The 9,444-nt window shown below is 34.2% G+C and overlaps 1 long non-coding RNA gene across 2 annotated transcripts; it reads left to right on the top strand.

Annotated features, from left to right (window-relative positions):
• Window positions 1–302: 302 nt before the first annotated feature.
• LOC149538291 (uncharacterized) lies at window positions 303–8,482 on the top strand. 2 transcript variants are annotated; one of them, XR_016356028.1, is made up of 3 exons: window positions 303–545; window positions 1,550–1,785; window positions 7,650–8,482. It is a non-coding gene; the product is annotated as an uncharacterized LOC149538291 (long non-coding RNA). The 2 variants fall into 2 exon arrangements; XR_016356029.1 differs by lacking the exon at window positions 7,650–8,482 and adding an exon at window positions 2,002–2,530.
• The last annotated feature ends 962 nt before the right edge of the window (window positions 8,483–9,444 follow it).

The following is a 9,444-nucleotide window of genomic DNA, read 5'->3' as shown; positions in this document are numbered from 1 at the left end:
AAATTTTAGAATGTCATAATAAGTGTGTACATTCATTACATTTTTATATAATGAAGGTAAGCAAAGGTGATGAATTATACAAATTATTATAAGAAAACATACATTTCTAACACATAATAAATCTTTATAATGAATCAATAGTTACAATTTTTTATTTTTTAAATATATGAAAGGTATCCCTACACCCTAACCTAGCACCCAACAATTCATATCTTGGGTACATGTCCGAACTAAAATAAAACAAGAGTAATTCCCTATCATCAGCTCACGAACTCGTCCCTAAAAAAACATACCATTGCACCTCTTAATACAACTGCAAATTATATAAAAACTATTGCTATCTCCTAGGTATATAAACTAACCTTGAAACCCCGACAAAACCGTCGAAGGCGTCTTGCTTGTTCTTCGGCTTGTTCGCAAACCCTGGATGGACATTTAGGGCATCTGATTAGAGTAAGACCGATGGCCATTGTGCGTTCAATTTACAATCTAGCTCTGCAAGGCCATGTTACCATTCAATACAATTGTGCTTTTTCATCTACCAGGTTAGATTTCTTCCAACCTTGAGTTCCTTAGAGTATTTTTCCTTGATGTTTTCCGCTGTAAGTTTTGAATACCAAATATCCACGAGGGTCTTAAATAGACTGAAGGATGCGGTGAGAAATCCTTTTATGGTCTATGGAGTAGATCAGTGCAAGTCTTGCGCAAATTTGTAGAGGTGGAGTAATAGGCGCTTAAAATTACCTTGATGGACAGTCTTGTGAAATGCAGTGTGCCCTCTAAGCCCAATTTTTAGCTTATTCTAGTCGAACAGGTCATTTTTTATTATTCGTGCCATTTTCCTTTACTTATTGCTGAACTTTTCTATCTTCATGGTTTTGATTTCGTTGCATCTTGTCCTTTGGGGTATTTGGACAATATTTTTGAAATCTGAAAACATTGTTCTGAAGTGCATCTCATTATAATTACGCCAGATCTATACGCCTACGTTATCCGAACACCAGATCTCACCATGTTTTATTTACAGTCAAAGGATCCATGATTGGATCAGAGGATTTGAACGTGGATGGTGCTGTTAGATGTTTTCCCGAATGTTGTTTTGTGTAAAATTATAATCACTAGGAATCTCCATTTCCACAGCCACAAATCTAACCTGCACTAACAACCACCTCCAGCTCTACAAGGCCATGGTGTGACCAATTTCTTCTATGTATTTTTTATGTCGTTTGAGATGTGGTAATAAAATTGAAATTGCAGTTGGAAGACAAAATTAGTATATATTGGTTCACCCCGTCTCAATATATCTGTGTGCGTAATATTACCTTTGTTCGAAGGTGCCTTTTTATTGTTGAAAAAGTTTTACCTTTATTGGAAACTTTTGTCCTCGGCGGAATGATCATATTCTAATTCAAAGCATAAATAATTAAGGTTTTATCAAGTTTCAAAACAATTGTGGTGTTTTTTTGTCTGGTTGTTATGACTAGGTTGAATAACTATAGTAACTGTGACAGAGCTGAAGCTGTAATTAACAATATTCTGTGGCATGCAGATGGTGTTTTGAATTGCATCCCATGGAGTATTAGCTGTTCTAACTACCCCATGAATATATTACTGCATGAGATGAATGGAATTGCAATCAAAATGTGTTTTGTGCCGTACCTCTGTGCTGGAAATGGATAGGTACTTCATTAGTAGCCTCTAATCATCTCCAACACCAGAGGTATGCCACCGCACTTGTTTTGCAATCCTATTCATTTTATGCAACGGTGGTTTCAAGAACAAGAGGTATGATTTTCCATGTAATTGATTATTCTATTCAGTTTAAATGATTTATTCATTTGATTATATCTGTTATTGTATAAGTAGTTAAAATTAGCTTGATATGTTATTGATAAAGACTATTGTTTGGGGCTACCGTCAATGCCAATTGTTGAAGCCTCAAATTCTGACTTCTTGTTGTCTTTAATAGCAATCTGATAATCGTTTTCCATTTTTTCAAAGGACAAAGCTAAGGCATTGAAAAAGCTATTGCTAAATCTCCATTGCAAATTCAATTATATTTTATAATCCATCATCAGATGTGTAGCTAGTTTGATCAGCAGAGGCCAGCAGAGGTCCCAAATTGAGATCCGGTTCAAATCTGATCTGAGATCTGGTTTGGCACTGCCAAAAATTGCGCAGCAGTTGTGTGAGGCCACATAACCTGCATGGTTTTGTATTTTTTATCATTTTGGTCATTTTGTGTAATTGTGGATGGTGAGAATGGCCTTTTCCATACTCCCAATCCTAAAAATAGGTGGAAGTAAAATTACACTAAATTAAAAGAGATGGCAACTATTAATGTAGATAAATCCGCCTATACACTAATTATTGCGTAAACCAACCATGTCAAAATGACTCTCAAGGGAAAGCGTGCAACTCATGCATTATTGACCTTACATGTTCGAAACCTCTACAAATCTGTCAATAGTGATAGTTTGTAATCTGTCTTGGTTGCAAACACTAGATGTGTTTTATGGGCTTCTGGTTACTATTGTTGCTTCAAAATTATTTTTCTTATATCTGCTCTGCAAGGCTATATCGGTGTTCAATACAAATACGCTTTATCTATCAGGTTAGATTTTATAGAACCTTGAGTTCCTCTGTTTGTTTTCCTTTAGTGTTTTTTACTCTAATCTTTTGTTCACTGCTGTAACGATTGAGTATGAAATACGTACTAGTGTCTTAAAAAGGTTTGAAGTATGCAATGAGAAATCTTTTTAAGACCTACCGATTAGGGGAGTGTAAGGCTTGCTTGCTCAACTTTACAGAGGTGGAGTACTGCAGTGTGCCCGATCGGGATAAATTATGATTTCCATCTTAAATTTTGGTTTCGTTGCATCTTGGCTTTGGGGGTAAGTTTGGATCCATGTTTTCCTATAATTGCAAGTGGGGTGCATTTCACAAGCAGAACAATCTGACCATTTAACCAACCCCCACCGGTGTGACCAATTTGTTATATGGTGTATTCCTGAAATTTTTGTTCTACAAAAGGTCATATTTCTAATGAAAAATATAACTGATTAAGGTGTTATAAAAAATTCAAATAATTGTGATGTTTATTTTATTGTCAAGGACAAGCATGAAAAAATAATAGGAATTTTGTCAGAGACCAAGCAATTGTCTTGAAGCACTTTAAATCAAAGAATCAAAACTTGGAATTGGCAAGGCCTATTCGAATCGTGAATCACTTATGAATTGACAAAGTGAAAAACCCTTGAAATTCAAAGATTTTAACGATTTAAAACTTATTTCATGCACCCTTTATTGAGGATAACTTAAAAACACTATAACATCATCAAAGAGAAGCTAACATATATAAACAAGAAAGCTAATTGATAAATCCATCACATACATAAAATGTAATTGTAGCTTAAGTAAAGAGAAATCATAGGATCATAATGAATCATGACATAGATATATAGAATTATAAATGTTGTCAAATCATAAATGTATGTTTATTTGTAAACAAAATGAAAAAACGAGGCTCTAGCTCAAGTCTCATCGTCATCCTCAAGCTTGGGTGCAACGTCAGCCTCAACCTTTGGGTATCTTGCATGCCTTCTACAAAGGTGTCTAAGGTAGGTCCTAGAGGACCCGATGAGCCATAGCTCCTGCATGTGAGATGGGTGCATGAACATCAGTAGGACCTGTGTTTGTGGCGTGTTATGTGTGTGCACGTGTGCATCTATCAATGCTTGAATGTGCTCTAGCCTCCTCCTCTGCCATGGCCACAACCTCAATGTCTCTATCTACTTGGTCAACCCACTCATGGTCTTCCTCGATGAAGACTGTTGCATCTGTAGCCTTAGTGAGCCACTTTGACTTTGGATCAATCTCCTCTAGAATGACCAAAGAGGAGTAAATGGTGAAAATTTGTCTAGTCCTAAGGCGGAGGTTGTAATGAACAAATACAAGACCATTCAACCTTTGCACAGACAACTTGTTTTGCCTCTTCAAGTGGATATGCTTGAACATAGACCAACTACACTCATAATCAAAAATGCCGCTAGGCTGACTCAAAATACAAATGATAATCTTCAGAAGATGTGGGGTTGATTGCTCAAACAATTGCCACCATCTATCTAAAATAAGGGAAAATAAAAACAATTAGTCTCATTTACAAGCACAACTTTAAGGCTAAATTATAAAATCAAAAACTAAAATGTATAAGTTGCAACAATTAACTTTAAGAATATATTATTTTTACCTAGTTGTAATGATGTGCGAGCCTCCATGGCTATCGTACTAGAGAAAAGCAACTCCTCATTACTTAATTTATTTAGCTCAATGGTTGCAACTAAGGCACTGTCATCACTACCCAACCTCTGCATGATTGTGTATAGGTCGGTTAAAACCTCCTCATCTACCTTAAAGTTAGGAAGGAAACGATACACTGGATTCAAGTAATAGCAGTTCATGGATGGGCCTATGGAGCTGATTCTGCCATCTCCTATCAATAATGTGCCAAATGGGGCCATACTTCTCCGACTTTCCTGCATACTAGGCTCTAATGACCTCCTTGGTCCTATTTATGCCCTTGTATATGTAGCCTATAGAGGGTTTCTCCTCATCAACAGTTCATAGGAGAGATACAAGGGGCTCACCTGATCTGCATATGTTATATAATTTAATAAAAAAAAAAACATTTGAGTCAAAAGTAAATTATAAAACTAAATCATTAAAGTTTTAACAATTAAATAATAATACTAAAGGTTAAATTGTAAGAAATTTATCTTTATTATTTCTTGAGTAGGTGCCCAAAAACCATCCTTATCAAAGAGGCAATTCACCACATCTATCCCCGCAGTGGTTGTAGCATAGGAAGAGGAAATCCACTCATCCACAATCACGAGCCTCAATATATCCCTTGATGTCATTCAAGACTTGAGTGTGATGAAATTCGAGGCAAACCTCATGATGCTTGAACGAGCAAACTCTTAATTTCTTGTGTATTTATGTATTGTGGCGAGGACAAATGCATGATTCCATATTAACTTGCATATATTTTTTGCCCTTTCTATGCATGATTTAATACACTCAATCTTACCAATGTCCTCCAACATGAGGTTCAGGCAATGTGTGACACAAGGAGTCCAAAATATTGTGAGGTGCCTCTCCATCAATAGTTTACATGCAACAATTTTAAATTAATTAGAATTTTATATATGTTAAGAAACTTAGAATTAGAAAAATTCAAAAATAGATAAGTTAAACTTAAAGCTTTAAAAAGTTTACACATAATCCGTAACCACTTGCACCACATGTTCTTCCCCCACCTTTGCTATGACTTCCTCAATAACCTCACACAACTATGTTGTGTTTTTGACATGAGAGGAAGTATCAATAAATTTGGTGAACATGGTGGATCCAACAAAAATTTAAAGAGTGAAAACATTTAATTATCATGGACCATCAACAAATTAGCAATCAACATATCAAAATTTAAATTATTCAATCATAATTCACAATGCATATAGGAAAGTGGAATGCTTAGTCACCTCCATAGGAGACAAGAAAATTGAGAAGCATTCTTTCTCTCCTATCTGTTCAACTATCAGTCATGATGGTGCAACCCTTTACGGTTCATTCCTTTCGGTGGTCTGCTAGCTCAAATTTCATGTCCTCTACCATTTCATCTAAGAGGTAGCCACTTAACTTAGCCTCAATAGGGACTTTAAAGCTTGGACCACAAATAATTACATCTATCATGCCTTGACATGCCTTGCCAATAAGCAGTCATGTCACAAATAGATTATGATTTGAAATTTAGATTGCAAATCATAATGTAATATCAAATGTGAATCTATGATTACAGTTTACACAAGTAGAAATAATTAAAATTTAACTTTAAACTTAAAGGAAAAAAAAAAAAGATAATTACCTCGCTGCAATAAATGGAATCTTGCAAAAGTACCAAAACTTACAAATTTGTTTTTTGGTAGTATCATTAATTTCCTTGTTCAAAGTACCCATGCTTTCAAGCAAGGGTTGTGAACCAAGAGTAGTGTGTGACACAAAGTAATTATCCAATCTAGATTTTCGCACTCTAGGTGGAAATATAATAGGTCCAAGCTCAATATAAGAACGACTACCCTAGGACAAGCACTAGCACTAGGACGAAAGGTAGGCCTAGATAATCCTCTCCAACACAACTTGTGGATGCAGATGTGGGAGCATGGGAGCCAATAGCACCTAACTGTTCAAGTTGTCTTTTCTTATTTAAATTATCTTGTTCAAATGTCTCTAATGTCATATAACATTTTTTTCGTTTTGCCTTAATGCTTTGTTTAGTGCACACAGTAATATCGTGTCCATGTATGCCTGCAATATGGTATTTGAATCTATAGATGCCACTTGAGTTTATTTCTTTACAAAAGAAAAATTTTGTTTGATATTTTGATCTTCCGGGAAATTCTTCCATATAGATCCAAGCATCATCCTTTTTAGGCATTGTGGAAAATGAAAATTAAGGCTGCTACAATAAGAAAAATCAATTAAAATTTAAACAAAAAAAACCAGCAAACCCTACATTGTTTTTGAGCAAATTGTACAATGTAAAATTAAATAGATGTTTGCAAATTTGTTATAAAAACATTGTAAGGCATGCAAGATTGCACCTTGCAATTTAGTCAAAAAACATGTGAAAACTAAAACACATTGAAGATTTACAAATGAAATTTGACAAAAGAATGAAAAATACACTAACATACAAAAAAATCAACATTTATCTCTTGCAAATGAGTTGAGGAGTATTGATATTGGCTCCTTAATACTCCCAATGCAATCTTATGATTTTTTATCTCCTTGATGCTCTTCTTTCTTGTTGTTTACAACCTCATGGTTTCCCTTTTCTCTTCTTATATCACTTTTCCTCTCTTCTTCTCATGCTAAACAATTAGAAGGCCTTTTTGGGTTATAAGAAAGAGGAAAGGCAAAAAAAACATTATGAAAATGTGTAATTTGTTTTTTGTTTTTAAGTCATCCAAAGTTGTAGCCACGTGATTGATTTTTCAACACAATTGGTGGCAATTTTTGTGATTTTTGCCACAAAAACTAGCCATCCTATTTGCCGACTCAGCAAAAGTCACCCAACCTTCCTCAGATCGCCAACCGAAAAAGTCGCCTAAATTGCGGCGATTCTCGTTACTATGCTTTAAATGCAGTATAAGTTGTTGCAAGTACACAATGAAAATTTTACTGCACAAGGTGAAAGGTATTGTAAGAAAAATGTGTTTTGTGTGTTACCTTTGTTTATGGACACTTCAATAGCAGCCTCTAACCATTTCCAACAGTGGAGGTATGCCACTACATTTGTTTTTGCAATCCGATTTTAATGCAGTTTTTTATGTTGATGTTTTTCAAGACAAGATGTATGATATTACATGTAATTGGTTATCCCATTAATTTGAAATGATTTATCCATTTGATAATATTTGTTAATCTAGTGCGTGATACTTTTTAAGTGATAAAAATTATTGTTTTGGACTACTCTAATTGACTAGCATTGAAACTTAAATTCTAATGTGTTATTGTCTTCAATTGTGTGCATATTTTGCTAAAATGTATTGTAAATCTTTACATACATAACTGTTATATTTGTTGTGCAGATTTGTTAGCGCATGATAGCATTTCCTCATTGACGTAGCTAAGTCATATGACAACATGCTTCTGGAATTTTTTTTGCAAATTTAAAACCAACATTTCACATTATATTACTAGAGGTTGCACATTGAGATATGATTTGAATCCATTATGGGATCTAGTTTGTTGCTATTAGGAAATTGAACTGGGACCAATGTGAGTGTTAATAGCTAGGGTTGTCGTTGTACCAAAAGATCAACCTATTATCCGATACAACCACTAGACTTATAAAAGACACAAGAGGCTATTATAGCATGTCACAAATCCAACGAGGCATGCTGACCCACTACCAACAATCCCCCTCCCAACATTGCTTGTCGCGACCTGTAAGAATTTGAACCTATGACCAAGCTCTAATATTGTTGTACCAAAAGGTCGACTTATCAATGTTTGATACAACCATTAGTTTCATAGAAGACATAAGAGGCTAGTAAACCATGTCATGAATCAAGTGAGGGACGCTAGCCCACTACCAACAGTGAGGTATGTGGGTTCATCCTCGATCCGAACAATCTAATTGAACCTAGACAAAAGATGCATTTTATTTTTATTAACAATTTTTAAAAAATTCTTTTTTCTTCATTTTGTGTAATCATAACCGGTGACAATGGCCTTTACTATCCCTAAACTCCTAAAAACTTCACTAGTTTTGGCTTCTGTAACATGTCCTCTCCAATAATGTGTTCTAAAAACACTACAACCAACAAGTGATCAACCTCTTTTATTTTTTTATTTGACATTATTTAGGGAATTAGACCTTGTACCTAAATGCATTCTAATGATCGATAGTAGTTGTTGATTTAATGCCCATTCTCGTTGATTTGATACTTATGCTTGTAAATTTAATGTCTAATGTTTTTGACAACATTACAGAAATAATTGTGACTTTTAAGCTGTAATTGATTATGATGACTACCCATAATTGAATGAAATGTATCTTTCATTCTAAAAATAAGAAATCATGTGATGTTACATCAGTGCACAAGTATGGGTATCCTTTTTGCATGACCACTAGTCCTTTGTTTAGGCTATTTTGGACACCTTGGCAAAAACATGTTGATGTGAGAGTAAAACCATATTTATAAGCAGCAGACTTGCCAAACAAGTTGTAAAAAGTTGGAAGTGATTTGAATCTCCACATAAGATTTTGAGAAGCATGAAATTAGGGTGCTTGACTACTAGATCTTCTTTCTTATCGATAACGCATAAAAATAATCAAAATAACATATGTTAAAATTTGGCATGTGTTGTTCCAACTCTTGTTTTGAAATGAATGATCACCATTGCATTTTCTTTTCAATCTTAGTTGTAGAGCCTATGATTTAGTTTCAAGAGAAGCTCTTCAAAAATTATATAATGATAGTGAGTATAAACACTTAAAGGTTACAAGGGAGTGTGTACTTATTTATTTATTAAGAAATAGATTCTATACTCAATGTTCAAAGACAATAGGAATTTGGAAAATGATGGTATATATATATATATAATCAAATTTGATTAATTGGAGAAGAAATTGAAAAAAATGTGAAAGTTATGAAACAAATGATTTCATTATAGTTATGATAGATGTCCCACAATTTTTTGGTAATGTATTTTATTTCTTTGCCTCCAAAATGTTAATTCTTGGAATAATCATTAAGCTTGATGATGTAATCATGTGCATACCAAATTGTGCAAGAGAGATAGACATATGGTATTTGTTTGTATGTTGAAACAAAATGGGGTTTGATGTATATATATGATTTGTAATCCTTTTGGTTG

This window comes from Cupressus sempervirens, chromosome 9, assembly GCF_028749045.1.
Source record: "Cupressus sempervirens isolate cs-2001-9-10 chromosome 9, ASM2874904v1, whole genome shotgun sequence".
In the NCBI taxonomy this organism is placed as follows: domain Eukaryota; kingdom Viridiplantae; phylum Streptophyta; class Pinopsida; order Cupressales; family Cupressaceae; genus Cupressus; species Cupressus sempervirens.
The sequence above is the reverse complement of the archived record's forward strand: the minus strand, read 5'-3'. Positions and strand labels throughout refer to the sequence as shown.